A 17,429-nucleotide genomic window follows, 5' to 3' on the forward strand; every position below is an offset into this window, starting at 1 on the left:
GGTTGAGGAGCGTTCTGAGAGTCTCCCCTCGGCGCACGAGGATAAATATGCGCGGCTTGTCATTCGGTGCGGCGCTGTCTCCCAGCTGATAGGGTGACGTTCCGTTTGGAGGCTTGGAGATTGGCTTTTTGATTTGGCTTCTTGCGGCAGCTTAATGGGCAAAGCTCTCCGCTCGCCCAGAAACCAGCCTCTCCGCGCGTCCCCTCTGCGCGCGGCGAGGCCGAGACGTCTCCCGCGGTGACAGCGTGCGAGGCGGAGACCCGGCGCGCTCCCAGCCCAGGGAAAGCCCAGGCGACGCGACCGCAAGCCCGAGCCCGGGTCCCTCGGAGCCGCCAGGGCGCGCCGGGCTGCTCGCCTTCCTGCCCCTCCCGGCAGGAATCCCCCGCCGCCCGCGGCCGGGACTCCGGGCCTCTCCTGGGCGTAGATTCCAGCCACCGCTCTGTGTCGGGGTTTCCCTCTTTCTGAAATCCGTACCGAAGGACCCCTCCCGGGGCCCCTCGCCCTGGCCCCAGACACCCTCCCTCCCAGACCCCGCGCTCCAGATGCGCTGCTCCGCAGCTCCCTGACAGCTGCTAGCCCACGAACCCCGGCGGGCGGGCGGCGGCGGCTGACTGACATGCCCGGGACGCGGCTGCGGCCGGCGGGCAGCCCGCGGGGGCGATGAGCCGCTGCGGCCGGTGAGGCGCCCGGCGGCGGGGGCATCGCGTACCTTCCTCACCCCCCTCACTTGCCCACTCCGCTCGGGAGGCCGAGAGGAAACGGTGAGTAATGGGGTGAGCCTCTTGCCCTAGCCCCTTAGCGGGCAGCCGAGACATGGGAGGTAGAGGTTGGGGGGCTTGGGATGCCCCTAAGAGGATCCCTGATAGCGAATAACGGGGTTGTTATTTCTCAAGATCATTCATATGAACCGCCTTCCTGTGGATTTAGTGCCAGAAGTGGGGGGAGGGTGCCCCGGGAAGTGTATATTGTGTATGCGGTGTTGGGGGGGCAGATCTGGCAGAGTGGGTGTCTACGGGAGGGTGCCGCCGGGTGGGGAGGGGCAGAGAGAGATGCCTGGGCAGATGGGTACAGTCGGATCGTGAGCATGCTGGGTTGGTAGCGGTTGCTGTTTGGGGAGACTGACTGCTGTGTTGTGTGTGCTGGATGCCTGTCGGCATATGTGTGCCGCCTGGGCCAGGGCGTGTTGTGCTTCTGGTGCTGTGAGTGTCCGCCGGGTTTGGAGGCTAGCAGGGAAGCGCGTTATCCACTCGGCGCGCGCCCGCGTGCACATACGCACGCACGCGCTCACCCCAATCTCGGGACTCCACCGCCGCCGGTCGGGAGCTGCAGCCCCAGAGCACCCACCTCTGGGGCCAAGGGGGCAGGGGAGAAGGGGCTCGGTGGAGAGAATCGAAATATATAACTAACCCTCCCCTGATCCCCCAACACACACACGCGCGCACACACACGCGCACGCGCGGACACACACACAGACACACACATACACACACACACAGCCAAAGCCCTCATTCAGAGGCTGGCACTGCTGCTCCTACAGGCCCTGGCTGACCTGCCCAGAGGACCCGAGCCACTGGGAAAGATGATGAAAGCAATTTGCTCCGGGGGAAAAAGCAGTTTTTCGTCTTAATTCATTGTGTTTTATTTTTAACCGTGTGGTAGTGGTGGTGGTGGCGGGGTAGGGTTAAATAGAAGAAATGCCTTTAATGCAGTACCCTAAATTTACCCGCTCATCGCAGCTTCCTTCTCTCTCTTTCTCTCTCTCTCTCCCCCGCCCCCTTCTCTTCTCTTCTCTCCTCCTTTCCCTTTTCTCTCTCTCTCTCTCTCCCCCCCCTCTTTCCACCCTCCCTTTCCTGGCGATTAAAAAACAAACCTCCGAACGCATTCAGCGGTTAGGTCTCCCGGGCAGAAGAATTAAAACTGGTTTCAATTTATCAGAAACGCAGACTGCAGCAGGCTCAGCCAAGCTCCTGGGTGGTCAAGAAACACCCGAGGGGGTGGGGGGAGGAGGGAGTTGAGGGGGGTGGAATGTGGGTACGTGATAGGAACACATCCGGCCTTTTGGTGGGGCACCAAAAGGGAAGCCTCCTCGGCCCCTGGCGACCCAGTGACTTGCAGCGGCGTGTGATTAATCTTCCGCAGCTGTCGTGCCCCATCCACTTGAGCTGAGCTCTTGTTTACCTCGATTTTCAAATATAGCTGCTGCGCCATGCTCTTCCTGAAATAAGGTGATCAGTTCACCCTTTATGGGCTCTTGGCCTCTGGCTGGGGCTTCTTTTTGCTGGCCTCACTGGCTGGATCCAAGTTTGAGAGGAGCCTGCCCCTTCATGCATTGCAGGTCTCCAAAGGAGGATGGCTGATGGTCAGAGCTTAGGGTAACTAGATGTGGACTGATCACCCCAGCCCCTCATTGCAATCTACAATGCCCAGCAGCAGTCCCCACACACAAGTCCACTTTGTAGCCTCCTTTTTCTTTAAACAAAATGTAGATACTGGGTTGAGAAGAAGCAGATAAGGCCTATAGAACTGAACTTGGTTGAAGTGGTTCTTTCTTTAACTTGATGGAGAAGGGAAGGCCATTCATGCAGTTTCCTCCACTTGGAATGCGTTATTTTTCTTCCAACATCCTCCTAAAGTACTCCTATTCAAGCTTCAGCTCTCAGCTCACTAGTTACTTCCTCAAGGAAGCCTTTCATATTCTCTCTGACTAGGCCAGATCCCTGCTTATTATACACCTGTATTAGTCCGTTCTCACACTGGTAATACATACCAAGACTGGGTAATTTATAAAGGAAAGAGGTTTAATGGACTCACAGTTCCACAGGGCTGGGGAGGCCTTAGGAAGTTTACAATCATGGTGGAAGGGAAAGCAAACATGTCCTTCTTCACATGGCGGCAGCAAGGAGAAGTGACGAAAAAAAGGAGGAAAAGCCCCTTATAAAGCCATCAGATCTTGTGAGAACTCACTGTCACAAGAACAGCAGCATGGGGGTTACTGCCCCCATGATTCAATTACTTCCCTGGCTTCCTCCCAGGACACGTAGGGATTATAGGAACTACAATTCAAGATAAGATTTGGGTGGGGACACAGCCAAGCCATATTTGGCCATGGAGTCCATTGGACTCCAAAAGAAAAATATTTGTTTATTCATTCAGTTAGCCATTTATTCAATAAATATTCAACAGCCACCTACTCTGTCAGGCATGTGCTAAGTCCAGAGGCAAATAAAATAGAATGGACCCTTTCCTCATAAATACTCATAATCTGGACTTATATTTTTGAAGTAATTTAAAGATGCCCATTAAATTTATGTATGTGATTAAGTAATGCCAGGCACATCTCTAGACAACAGACTCCACAAAGGGAGGAAACTGTGTCCCCAAGGCCTAGCACTGTGCCTGGCATAGGATAGGTACCCAGCAAATGTTAGTTGAATGAGTGGAATTGGAGGAACAGTTACTTTCTTTCCTTCTCTGTTCCTGCTCTTCCGAGCTCTCCTTTACACTGCCACCTACAGCTTCCTGGTTGGAGAAGGGAGAATATGGTTACTGAACTGACCCTGTTAAAACTATTCCCATGCCGTGTGCTCCCCCAGGGGATGGGACCCTAAAGCCGATAGGTTGTCCTCTTGCCCTAGCCCTGCCCTGTGCCTGTGCAGGATGGTTCCTTTTGCATTCTCTGGGCACAGTTGTTGGTATTACTTATGGGCACTGATAGTGGGCATGTTCCCCAGCCTGCATGCTTCAGTCATTGCCCACTATCAGGATTTGGGAAATGTGTCACACATCTGGACTTCTTTTCAAACTATTGAGATTAGATAAAAAGAAAGGAATAGGATGGGTGCGGTGGCTCACACCTGTAATCCCAGCACTTTGGGAGGCCGAGGCAGGCAGATCACCTGAGGTTAGGAGTTTGAGACCAGCCTTGCCAACATGGTGAAATCCCGTCTGTACTAAAAATACAAAAATTAGCTGGGCATGGTGGCAGGCACCTGTAATCCCAGCTACTCAGGAGGCTGAGGCAGGAGAATCGCTTGAACCTGGGAGGCGGAGGTTGCAGTGAGCTGAGATTGAGCCACTGCACTCCAGCCTGGGCAACAGAGTGAGACTCTGTCTCAAAAAAAAAAAAGAAAAAGAAAAAAAAAGAAAGGAATAACCCCCTTCACTTAAGCCGGGTTGCTTTGCCTAAGAGATTCAAATATGTGATGAGGCTCAGAAAAACATTGGACTCCAAAAGAAAAAGCATTCATTTATTCATTCAGCTAGCCACTTATTCAATAAATATTCGACAGCCACCTACTCTGCCAGGCATGTGCTAAGTACAGAGGCAAATAAAATAGAATGGCCTCTTTCCTCATAAACACACATTCCAGTAAGGATAACCAGCTAGTGAATGGACAATTACTGTGTAAAGTGATTTATGCCAGTAGAGGGTAAACCCCATGATAACAGAAGCATATAGGAGGTGCACCTCTTCCTATGGGCTTAATGAGGACTTGTAGGGACAGCTAAGCCCAGAAAGGGAGGATGGGTAGGAGTTAGCTTTGGTGAAAGAAAAGAGGAGAGGACGTAAAGAGGAGAGGAGAGTGGAGGGAGAAAGTGTTATGAGTGAAGGGATTAGTATGTAAAGACCTAACACGGATAAGAGCTCTTCCAAATGACTGAAGACAGAGATTAAAATGCAGTGAGGAGTTGAGTGTGGAGAAGGCATAGGGGTCAAACCTTAAAGGGCTTGTACTCCATGCTAAGAATTTCCACTGAGTTTCCAGCACGGGGTTAGGAAAATGTTGACTACTGATTTGAAAGGTCAGACTTGCATTTTAGATAGTATACTGAAACTGGAATGTAGGAGAGAAAGGGAGGTAAAGAGGAAGCTGTATAGAAACCCACGTGTATGGTCCTGGCAGCCGATGAAGGTGAGGGCAGGGGTTTCCTCTTTCTGTTTCAATGTACAGACTCTCACGGGTAGCAACTATTTGGGGCCAGTGTCGCATGGGAGGTAAAAAGAATTTACCAAGACAGTTGTGGTAAAAAAGAAAAAAAAGGCAGATTTATTAGAGAACATATGAAGATAGATTGCAAGGAAGCAACAGGCAGGTCAGCAAGAGAAGAAAGAGCTGACTGCAAGGAGACAAAGGCTTGCTGGGGACTTTATAGGATGGGGCCTGTGCTGGAGAGAGCTATGTGCAGCACTGATAATACCAAGGTTGCAGTGAGTTAACTTGCACTTTTCTATCAGCCAGTGTTCTGGTGATAGCTGGGTACAGGAAGATTGTGAATTATTTGCACAGGAGGGCTATGTGTCCTGGACCATGAAAACAGGCAGACTGATAGCTTATCTGCTTTCTCTTTTTGCTTTCCTCTGGTCCTGCCAGCCTGACCTCTTTTCCCTAATTAGGACTCCATGCAAACCAGAGATACCCTTCTAGGAAAAAGTTTCACTGATTTTCTCTGAGATTGGTTTATGTTTGGTTGTTCATTTGTGTTTTGAATGGGCCCTCTAAACTCAACACTGGGCAGATGCCTTAGGGGAAAAGAGAAAGGGCTCCACAGAGTGTGAGACATATTTCCTGGCCGACTGAACTGCAGAGCAAAGCAAACTCTCAAAGATATGAGATGGAGGGATTCGTGAAGACTGAGACAGGCCTGAAGAAGGAGCCTGAAAGGGTAGGAATTTAGGTACACGGAGACTATAGAGCAAAACATCTAGACAGGAGACCCACATGTGCATGTACGTGGGTATTTAAAAATAATATGGTGAGTGAATAAAAGCTAATTCTAGAATCCAGGGTACTTGGATATGGCATACAGAATCACATCTAGTAAGAAGAAAACAGCTCCGTTTCATCTATATGTAATTTGGAACGGACCAAATAGCATTTATTGCCTCGATATTTGGAATGACAAATAGGGCTTTCCTAGTTGTGTGCAGGAATGCTGGGTCATGTGGGGACTAGATCTGGAAGTAGGACCAAAAGCTGTGCTCCTGCCATGGCTTCCATGTGATAATTTCCAAATCACTCGACAGGAGAGGACCTCGAAGTCCAAAAGAATGAAACCAAACAGTGTGAGCTTGGTCGGCATTCTTCCTTTGCACCCTGATTTCTCCAGCGGGGTCCTCATCCTTCCCTGTCACTAATCTTAGAGTAAAAAACAAACTAACAAAAACAAAACCCTTCATTTCCTGCACAGTGCCCAGGAGCTCACCCTTGCCTTACTTTGGTAAACTGCCCCAGTTCCATCTCTTCTCTGAAGTGTCTTTCTTCTTCAACACAGAATCTTTTCCCTCCACAAACCCCATCTTAAAAAGAATATCACTTCTTTAATTCCTTTTCCCCATTATACTCTCTCCCCATCGTGCCTTCAACAAACTCTTGGAATTTTAATCATTTGTCCCTATTTTCTCATCACTCATCTACTCACTTCCCACTTTTCTCCACCTTCTCCCCAAGTCTCATCCAACAAGGACTTCTCATTCCCCAAAATATAATGACTTATTCCAAAGAGCTGCCCGCTGTCCTCCCTCTTTCTTTCTCTCTCTCTCTCCCTGCATCAGATAATATTGACCATTAACTCCTGAAGTCTTTCCTCTTTCGGCTTCTTTCACACAGAGCTCTCTAGGTCTCACTATCTCTACATGGCCCCTCTTCCACTTCCACTCCAAGATTCTCTTCTCCCTCCCAGTTTTTCCTTTCTCCATTATCCCTTGGCAGTCTCCCTGAATGGTTTGTGCTGTTACTGCAGTGTGGATAGTTCCCAGAGTCTGTGACTCTAGCTCTCCAAGCCAGGTGTCTTGTTTCCAGCTGTGTGCACAGTATCTCCAACAAGATGTCCTGTTAACTCCTCCTGAATTTTTACTAACCTGACACCATCTTTGTCCTTAGGAGCTTCTCCTCCTGACTTCCCACTTTCTCTTGATGGCATCAACAAACTTCCAGTCACCCTGGCTGGAAACCTCCAAGTTTATATTTGAACTCCTCTCCCTTGTTCCTCAAGTGTTGCTTGATGTATTTTATAAGCCCATGCCCCTCTTCTTCATCCCAAACACCACTACTCAAGTGCAGATTTTATCACCTCTTGTATAAAAATAATAATAATGTGTGTGTGTTTACCATCTGTCAGCTACTCTGTTGCAAAGTGCTTTACGTTGATTTTCCCATTTAATCCTTACCATGTCTGTACGAAGTAGTTACTATTATTATACTGTAAAAAACAGCTTTCTGCCATCTTCCCAACTTCAACCTTTCCCTCTTTCAATTCATTTTAATCAGTTACAAGATTCACCTCCTAAAATGCCCTTGTGAACTTATCATCTTTCTGCACAAAAAACTTGGAAGGGCATTCCATTTTTTGCAGTTCCTTGTATTCAAGGCCCAGGAGGGGCTGGTGCCCCACTCCATATCTAGCCTCACTTTTTACAGTTCCCTTGCTCTTTCTGCTTTTGTGCATTTGTTCACAGTTTACCTTCCCTTAAGACTTCTGCTTGTTCTTCAGTGTTCAATTCAAATGCCTCTGCCTGATGGGAAGGCTTTATGGAGAAGCTGTCCCTTCCTCCTGTGAATTTTAATAATGTGACATCTGTTTTTCATTAGCCCTTTACACTTTCTGAAATGCATTTTTTTTTTTGCATGTGGCTTACCATCCCTCCTGGAGCAAGTACTTTTTCTGTCTCCCACTCTATGTCACATGATGCCTGAAATACAGTAGCTGTTCAATGAAAAAATGGAGTGAATAAATGAATATACTCCCTCACCCATGAAGCAGGTGAAACAAGGTCAAGAAAGGGAATCTATACTATTTCCTAAAATAAGACAATGGTGGAGTCAAAATTCAAACCAGGGACAGGAAAATGGTGTCATAGAGGAGGCAATGAATTGGTGATAAAAGGTTATGTTCTAATTCTTATCAATTCTGAAAACCACAGGTAAGACTCACCTCTGTTCTCTGGGCCTTGGATTCCTTATCCATCCAAAGAGTTTGTGTTGGATGTGTTGACTTTTATGCTCCTCCCTGACCTGACAATTCTGTATTCTGTGAGTCTTGTTTCATAGCATACAGATTGTCTCCTGCTAAGAATACTTTTAGTGCTGACAGTATCTTTCATTTCAGAACCTTCCAGCTGTAACTTGAAGCCTCTAGTGTATCTGTTATCACATTGAGTCTCTAGAGATCAACTTGGCCAGTCAACTCAGCTGTCCAGCCTGTAAGGTGCCCTAAACTGGTTAGAGTGCCCCAAGGGCCCCAGGTTGGCACTCCTCAATGTGCAGTCACCAGTCAGCTCCCACTGCGGTATTCTAGGGCATTCGCAGAATGACTAGTAGTGCTCTAGGCTCCCAAATGTTCCAGACATCCTATCTCAACTCCTGCACTTCTGCCTTTCATAGAGCCCCCAGAAAAGATGTGTTTAGAGCCACGTAGATTCTGTTGAGAGTCTAGTAAAACCACTCTGCTCAGTGGCTTTCCAGATGCTCCACCTACCCCAAACATACCACTGTACTCTCTCCCCAGTGAGACAGGAAGAATCCTCTTGAGCCAGTGCCTTTTAGCCCCTGAAAAGAAACTAATAGAGGAATCAACCTCAAGGGGAAATCATTAGGGGAGAGCACATCTGTGAAGACAGTAGCTAGATCTGCTGGGAGTCTGAGGAATCTGCTCCTAGCACCCCCTTGTAATAGGAGGGCCCAGAGCATCCCTAGAGTTGATTATACAAGAGAACTACCCAGACTTGTCTCAGAGAGATGACTTTGACTGCTTGCCAGGTTTTATTTGTTCTTCAATCAGGCAATGATGTGATTTAATTCCATATTTCAACATTTAAAAAATTAAAATAAATTAAATGGCATTAAAATACATCTGGCTTCTGGAGAATAGTCTGAGAAATATGTACATAAAGGAGGCTGATCACCAGCATCCCTTGATGGCTTTGCAACAGGGCAGAAGGATGTCAGCCTTCCCCATGGGCAACCTCAAAAGATAGAGCCCAAGTGGTTCTCTCTTGGCAACAGGGAAGGGCAGGAACAATGTTTGCCTCAGGCTGCCCTGGGTTTCTTGCTCCTCTGACTCCAGCCCTGACTTCCTTTCAGTTGCAGGGGATGCTTTGTCTTGGTCTTTCCCGACATGACACACTCTTTCAGCCTGCTGAAAGGAGACCTCTGGCATTCCGAGCACCAAGGTTTGGTTCTGGCTCCAATATTTATTGGCATAGAAACACTCAGCAATAAACTGAGCCCTAATTTCTTCTTCTGTATGATCAACCTCACAAGAAGGATTAAATAAGATCATGTGAGTGAGAAGTTCTTTGTAAACCCCTGGCACATAGCATTGCTTAATATTTATTGAATGAATGATGCAGTATAAATGCTGATTATCATTATGCCATACTCTGAAGGAAAAGTGAGGTGCTAATGAGAGGACTAGGATTGGGAGAAGGGGCTGTGTTTAGAATTAGACTCCTGACTTCTATCCACACACTATGTGGTCCCACTGGTTCTTGAGAATGAACAAAACTATCTGAACTCTGAGGTCATTGGCTTTAACCATATACCTCTCTACCCTAAGGCTTGCCAGGAAGTTTGAAGTCTCTTCCTAGATGCATCTTTCCAGAATCACTTAATGAAAACTCCTTTAGAGTCATTTTGCATCCACTCAACAAATACTTACTGAGTACTCCCTCTGCTAGCAGTAGCGAAGGCACTGGGAATACTGTGGTGAACAAAAGGGACCAGATTCCTGCTACTATGGAGTATATATTTGATGATAAACTAGTAAACAAGCAAACAAAAACAACGATGATTTCATCAAGTGAATATGGGCTATAAAGAAAATGAAAAGTGATGTTACAAGAGAATACTGGAGGGGGAGATTGCCTTTAGATAAGATGGGTGGGGGAAAGCCTCTCAGAGAGGGGGCATATAAGGCCTGAACGAAATTTAAAAGTGACCTATGTGGATATTTAGGGTAAGGTTTTCCAAGCAGAGAGAACAGTAGATGCAAAAGTCCTAAGACACTTGCTTGCCTGTTCTAGAAGCTTCAAAGTATTTCATCTAGGTTGAAGTGGAGTATGGGTGGAGCAAAACAAAATGGTAGGAGATTTGAAAGGTCAGCAAGTTAGAAGCTAGATGAGAAGTCAGTAGGGGGTGGGGTGCCACAGAAAGAGAGATGATACAAAGAATGGCATGATCTATCTGATTTACATTTTAAAGAGACTTTCTGGCTGTTTTGTGGAGGGTAGATTATAAGGGGTGGAACAAGGTTGGCAGCTGTTGCAGTAGTCCAGGTGAGAGATGTAATATTAAATATTAAATCTCCAGCAGCTAGAATGGAATGTGATACATATTTGGCACTCAATATATTTGAGAATGCATCCAGGCAGAAATGATCTTCAAAGAACCTACAACTGTGATGGGCACATAGTAAGTGCTCGACAAATACTTTCGTTCATGAATCAATGAATAGTATCAGGCTTTCTTGTAGCCACTCTAGATTAACTTGAAGTTAATTTCAATATTTTGGGTCTTTTACAAACAATTCTTATCTTCTAGCTAGCACTATTTCTTAGGAGCAATATGTTCCATGGCTTCATTTTCTCCTGTGTGAAACTGTGCGGTCATTTGAAACAGATCTCAGATGTCTAACGTGAGGGAGAATATTCACAACCTTTAGGCAGTGTTCATAAGTCCCCAAACCCTTTGCTCACACTTAGATACTGATCTCATATACCTTTCTGTGTGTCATCCCAGAGGGGAGACCAGACCTGCTTCATCAGTGCATCTCCAGAGCTGACCACAGTCTGGTCTATTGAATCCACAAATGGTTATTCCCTTGACTAGACTGAGGAACACTCTAAGGCTTCGGTTGGGTTCCATTTGTCCCACAGTTACAGGAAGTCCTAAAGCTAAGAAGATAATCTAAGTTGGATAGTTTTGTGTTGATTCCTTCAGCTTCCATTTTTTGGGGCCTGGAGATCTCAGGATCAGGATGAACTTTCCAGGGCCAGTGGAGGAAGGGGCCTGATGTGGTATGGTCCTTGCTAGGCCTTTTCATTCCTCTTCACTATCATCTTCTGTTTCCATTGGTCTCCAACTTACATGGATTCTCCTTTCAGTGCCTCTGAAATCCATGCCTTCCCCAGCAGCCTTTCTCCCACTGCCTTGGTTCAGGTCTCCACTGCCTCTCACCCCAGTCCTGGGAGAGTCTGGCCTGGTCTTCCTGCCTCCATTCTTGCCCCACTTTCATTCATCTATCCTGTTCCCACACTGTCATCACTCTAGGTTGCCTATCCAAAAGAAAAACATTGATCTTCTCCCTCCTATGATTAAAAACCTTCAGTGCTTCCTTATTGTCTCCAAGAGAATGCCCACATTTCTTGGCCAGGCACACAAGGCCTCTTACCAGCGATTCCTCGCTTATCTCCACAGCTTCTCTCAAGTCTTTCAGCCATACTGCTCATCCTTCTGGAAACAGACACTGCTTGTTCAGGCTTCCATGCCCTTTAGCATGGGCTTCCTATGGCCTTTGTTTGAGATGTACTGGCTTCCACCCAATTAACTCCTGTTCATTCTTTAAATCCTAGATCTAATGTTAGCTGGTTCATGCAGCTGGCCCCAGTGATCCCAAGAGGTGCTATAACTTCCTTTCTTGTGATCTCTTTGAAGCACGTTGCACATGCTTCAAAATCTGGTACTTGTTTTGGTGTAATTATTTGGTTTTCTGTCACTGTTCTCCAGTGAAGTGTGTGCTTCTCTAGAGGGATTATATTTTGTTCATATTACTCAAATTCAGAAAACCTTGCTCACAGCATCCCTGACAGATGGTTCTCCAGCCTCCAAGTTGAACACTGCCAAAAATGGGAGAAATCACTGGATATTATCCCTTCTATTTTTGCACATTCATTCGATGTACTCATTCATTCAATAAATATGTACTGAGCATCTACGATATGCCAGGCACTGATTTATGCACTGGGGATACAGAAATATCAGATTAAAATTTCTACCCTCTTGGAACTTATAGTCTAACTTTTTTGAGTGTGTGGAAAAAAATGTGTTTGCAACAAGTTAACTTTCTCAGCATAATTCAGTGAAAGTCAGCCTGTGACACATAAGCTGGATTTCATACAAATGAATGCAGGCATGCATGAATGAATAAATCAGTAAATGAGTGAATGAACAAAGAGGCCGCGAGGAAGTGCGAAGAAGTAGACCTAAGCTATTATCACTGAAAGGAAAAATAATTAGAAATACAACTTGCTGAAAATGGATGAATAGCATCATTTTCCTACAAAGACAAGGGAATTATGGATCTTTTGTATTTCATCAGTACAAGTATAAACCAAGTAGACAGCAAGTTTAGGGAAAGATAAAGGGAAAATCTGCTTATGTGGGTAGAGAATTGATGCTGACTTTTCTTGGCAAGGTATGAAAGGAAGTGAGATTTCAAGAAGGTGAGATGTTTGTCCAGTGCATAGAAATGTCTTGTGGTGCCCATTTGTGAGTCAACGCATGATCTGCTATGAGTCCTTCTCCCAGTCCAAAGAAAGTCTCTGATGGCTGGAATACCTGGGATGCAAATGTCATAGTCAGGCGAGGTTCCTTCTCTTCTCCCAGGATTTTCAACCTTGTCTGTATCTTAAAACCAATTAAGGAACTTTTCAAAAACATAAGTATTTAGGCTCCTCTCCCAGAGAGTTCAAAACTTAGGTCTGGAGTAGGATCTAGATGTCTGTATTTTTTAGAACTCCATGGTTATTCAGATGTACAGCTATCTCTAGAATGTGATCCTGGTTCCATCACTGTCTCCAGCTGGAGGATGACTTAAATGCAGATGTAGACCCAGCCATGGGAAAAACAAAACTTAAATTAAGCTGAGCTAAGCCCTCTCTCTTCCTAGCTCTCTGGCCCACTCTCAGTGTTTGTAACTCCCCAGATCTGCCAAGGATTTGCAGAGGGCAAAGTCCTCTGGTTTACACAAGTCTAGCACACTTCAGACATCTTTGAATCACAGAATGTTAGAGGCAGAGAGGGAATCAGAGGTCAAGTTCAACCTCTTAGTCCTATCAATAGAGTTTCACGGAGTGTGATGATTCATTGTTACAAACAAAAAAGCTTCCCCTTGGGAGGCTGAGGTGGGCGGATCACTTGAGGACAGGAGTTCGAGACCAACTTGGCCAACATGGTGAAATCACGCCTCTACTAAAAATACAAAAATTAGCCGGGTGCGGTAGCACACACCTGTAATCCCAACTACTTGGGAGGCTGAGGGAGGAGAATCGCTTGATCCTGGGAGACGGAGTTTGCCATGAGTCGAGACTGTGCCACTACACTCCAGCCTGGGTGACAGTGAGACTCCCTCTCAAAAAAAAAAAAAAAGAAAAAAGAAAAAAAAGCTTCCCTATATTGAGTTGAAATTTTTCAAAGAGCTTCCAGAAGAGTGTGGAAGATGGATAGGTAAACAGATAAGCCCAGTACAGTGTGACAAGTGCTTCAGGGGTGACCAAAGTGTTAGAGTAACCCTAGAGAATAAATGACTCACTTTACAATTAGAGGAAGATGCATTTTCGAGGAAAGCTTCCCAGAAGACACAGGAGTTTCTGGAGCCCAAAGTTCTTGACCTACGGGATCTTGATCCCTAGCCTGCTCTTCCACCATCCCTTTCATCTCCTGGAGCTTAAAAGCAGACTTTAGCATTTGACACACCAAGTTTCATAGCCCCTCTTTGCCACTTGCTCAGCTGGTAGACCTTGGGCAAATTATGAATCTGTGAGGTCCCTGTCTCCTCATTTCTAAAACAGATAACAAGACACGTCTTATGGTGGGTTTGTGAGATATTAAATAACAGATATAAAAGTGCCTAGAGCAGTGTTGGCTATAGAGTAGGTGCCTGATGAATATATATGATCATTGCTGTTGTCATCACTTTTTAAAAGTCCTTGGTCCATATAAAGCATGAGGAGATGGAGGCCTGCTGATGCCCTGGTCTGTCTAGGAAGCTTTCTTTTCTCTTCTTCTGTAGTAGTACCTGGGAGAATGTCAGCAGGGTTTCATGAAACTGTCAGATGGTTCAGAAGTCATTAAAGGTCTGAGACTTCAGGGAAGGCAAAATATGACAGTTGCATGAGATCAGAGAAGCAAGAACAGTATAATATTATCTCACATATGACTGCAACATTCTCTACATTAAAAGCCCTGCTGCACTGCAGCCACTGCCCACACGGGTTGAGGCAGCTGTAGAGCCACCAACCTGAGTGCTTAGAGCAGCAGAAGAAAATCATATTACTTTCCAAGACATAGTTGTAATCAATTATCCCGATAATTACTTGTTTGTCTCTACCCCTCATCAGAAAATAAACTCTCAGAGGTTGGAGAAGTGGTTCATGGCTGTACCTGCAATTGCTAGCACAGTGTTTGGCCTTAATGGGCAAAAAAAAAAAAATGGATTTGGTCCAAGGGGCCTATGGTAAGTCCAGAATGTAGGCTCTCCTCGACTTTTCCCTGGTCCCCTCTTCCTACCACCTTCCCCTAGCTTATTCTCTTATCCTCTGAGGTCTCTGTGGGAGTCTAAATTCCACACCTGGCTTTCATGTGGCTCTGGGCCCACTTAACATAAAATGTGTCCCTTCAATTCTTTCCTTTCCTGTCATCAAAGCATGTTTGGCTGGAAGGAACTATAGCGTTAATCTAACCCAACCTGCATTTTATGGATGAGGAAGCTGCTGCCCTAAGAGGGTCACTGACTTCCCAAGGTCTCACACCTCATTGAGTCAAGGCTGGAAAGGAAGTTCTCGTCCATTTTCAAATCCAGGGCTCTACCATGGATCCACTCTGCCTGTATGTAGAGCTTCCAAGCTTGTTGGGGGCCTCCACATCTAGAAAGACTCAGCCTGCCCTCCTCAAGCCTTTGCTCAAAGGGGCCCTCAAACCTAGGGTATGTGCCAAGCACAGTGGTAACACCATGTGTCCTGGAGGTGGACTGCCAGAACTCAAATGCTTACCTTTCTGTTTACTAACTGGGGTCTTAGGCAAATTCTCTAACCTCTATGAGTTCTAATTTGCCATCTCTAAAACAGGTGTGGTGATAATATCACTTCCTTCATTGTGAAGATTCAAAACATTAATAATGCAACAAAAACATTTAATATCATTATATTTTCCTCCTTGGATACAAGTTCCAGTTGTGGCAATCAAGCTACCTAAGCAGCGGAGGTCACGTCTTTCCTACTCTTGAGAGAGTCAGGAGCTTCATTCCTGTGTCTCTCGAGGAGTATTGCCGAGGCCAGGACTGCACTGACTTCCACCCACTGGAGGCAGAGGAAGTGCAGGAGAATATGCAGTGTGCTTGGACTCGGGTGACACATCAGAGCCAGTGCAGCCTGGCTGGACCTAAAACTTTAATGTAAATTGGCTACGATGCCTGTGCAGGGGCCCAGATTTAGAAGCAGAGTGGGACAACTCTACCCAGGCTGGTGATATGCCCGGAGCAGTGTTCCTGTTGGAGAAAGTGGAGGGCATAGCAGGAGGGAGCATTTGCTCAGTCTGTCCTGGTGGCATTGTTTTATTAATGATCTGGAAGAGTGGAGGAATGGTGACTTTAATTAAATTTGCCAGTGATATTAAAAGATGTCAGGAGCCACTGCTAAGGACACAGACACCTTGCAGATGGCCTCAGGGGCGTTAGGAAGATGATCCGGAAAAGAGATGAGAGGCTCAGGGCTGAGCCAGGGCATCAGTTTGGCTGAGAGAGGGGAGTGTGACATGGGGACAGACGGGCATCATGAGCAGAATCTACCCAGGCCCACCATGCTTGTCTGTATCTGTTCAGTTTGCAGCAGAGTTCTATCTGACCTTCCTGCTCCTGTCTTGCCCCCTTACAGCCATCCTAAACCCTTAGGTGAAGTTGGTATTTCTGAAAGACAAATCATACCATGTCATTCTTTGGTTTACAACCCTATCACTGGCTTTTCATTGCCCTTAGAATAAAACCCCGTCTTCTCAGCCTGGCATCTAAAGCTTGCCATGAGTGAAGTCTTCCCTATTGTCTAGCCTCATCTACTGGGCTTCCTGCCTCACACTGCATGTCTTGTAATCCAATGCCCACAGCAGCCTTTTCCATCATGTTTCCATGTCTTTGCCTTTCCTGGGCTGTTCTCTTTGACTCGAATGCCCTTCCCACTTTCCTTTTTTTTTTTGACTAAAGCTCACTCATGCTTGAAGTCTCATTTCAGGAATCACCTCCTTCAGAATGCCTCCCTGAATCCCTAGGCTGGCTCAGTGCCCTCTTCGCATTCCCATAGCATTCTGCCCTACCTCCTCTTTTTACAATAAAAGTGTCTATTTGTACATCTGTATACTTCTGCTAGATTGTACCTTCGAGGGCAAACGCGGTGTCTCTCTCTTTTTTTTTTTTTTATTTATTTAATCCACCAGCATCTAATACCAGGTCTAGCAAATCACAGGCTTTTGTCAATGTTTGTCAAACTGAACTGATGGGAAGGAGAATATTTGGATGGGAGGCAGCAGCAGGCAGCCAGAACAACCCCAGTAAGCCTGAGAACTAGGCATCGAAACAGTGAGTTTCTCCTCTGAGCAGGTGTGGGACAGTCACCTTGCTTCTAAGTCCACATCAGACTGGAAACTGATTGGAGGCCATGGATGTTCTACAACAAAGTGGGACAGCTTAGTAAAATGGGGTGGTTAAAACCATACTTTATGTCATCTGTCTGTGAGTTCTAGTTCTACTATTTCCTTTGTACTTTGAGTAAATGACTTAGCTAAGTCTCAGTTTCCCAAAATATAAGACAGGGATAAAAATATTACTAACCTCATAGGGTTGCTATGAAAATTAAATGAGAAAGCACTCAGCATTATGCACATAATAAACACTTGTAGATGCTAATTACTGTTATTAATATCTTTATGATTTGGGGTGGTCCTAGTGGGGGAAGGTCTCAAATTGAGTCATATCCCTGAGTATGCCTCGGGGTTAATAGCCTTCTGGAACTACAGAAGATCATCTGGGTCTCTAAGGGGTTGAGCTGGGCCCCCAGGATGCTGGAATCTATCTCAACTGGTGTCTGGGCCAGGGGCAATTGCATAAAAAATGACCACTGGCTGGTCATTAGAGATGTTCCTGCTTTCTCTAACATCTCAGCCAGAAACGATTTCCTGGCAGGGCTGCAAAGAGGAACTAGGCATTCACAGGGCAGTTTCCATCTTCAATTTCAAAAACTGGGTGCATGCATTTACTAGCCATCTCACCTCCTTGCCTTCTTTTATTTTTCTTTTTTTGTTTTTGAGATGGAATTTTACTCTTGTTGCCCATGTTGGAGTGCAATGGCGCTATCTTGGCTCACTGCAACCTCCACCTACTGGGTTCAAGCCATTCTCTTGCCTCAGCCTCCCAAGTAGCTGGGATTACAGGCGTGCACCACCACGCCC

At 46.1% G+C, this 17,429-nt stretch overlaps 1 protein-coding gene across 7 annotated transcripts in view; it reads left to right on the forward strand.

Annotated features, from left to right (window-relative positions):
* The first annotated feature begins 126 nt into the window (after positions 1 to 126).
* SLC8A3 (solute carrier family 8 member A3) overlaps positions 127 to 17,429 on the forward strand; it is a 151,634-nt gene continuing 134,331 nt past the window's right edge. For 2 of the 7 annotated variants that reach the window (XM_055288986.2, XM_055288990.2), the window contains exon 1: positions 130 to 761. The gene's annotated coding sequence lies outside the window, so the exon portion shown is untranslated. Of the gene's footprint in view, positions 762 to 17,429 lie in introns of all 7 variants that reach the window. The other 5 variants (XM_055288987.2, XM_055288988.2, XM_055288985.2 and 2 more) reach the window with 5 other exon arrangements.

Source organism: Symphalangus syndactylus, chromosome 8, assembly GCF_028878055.3.
Source record: "Symphalangus syndactylus isolate Jambi chromosome 8, NHGRI_mSymSyn1-v2.1_pri, whole genome shotgun sequence".
Classification (NCBI taxonomy): Eukaryota; Metazoa; Chordata; class Mammalia; order Primates; family Hylobatidae; genus Symphalangus; species Symphalangus syndactylus.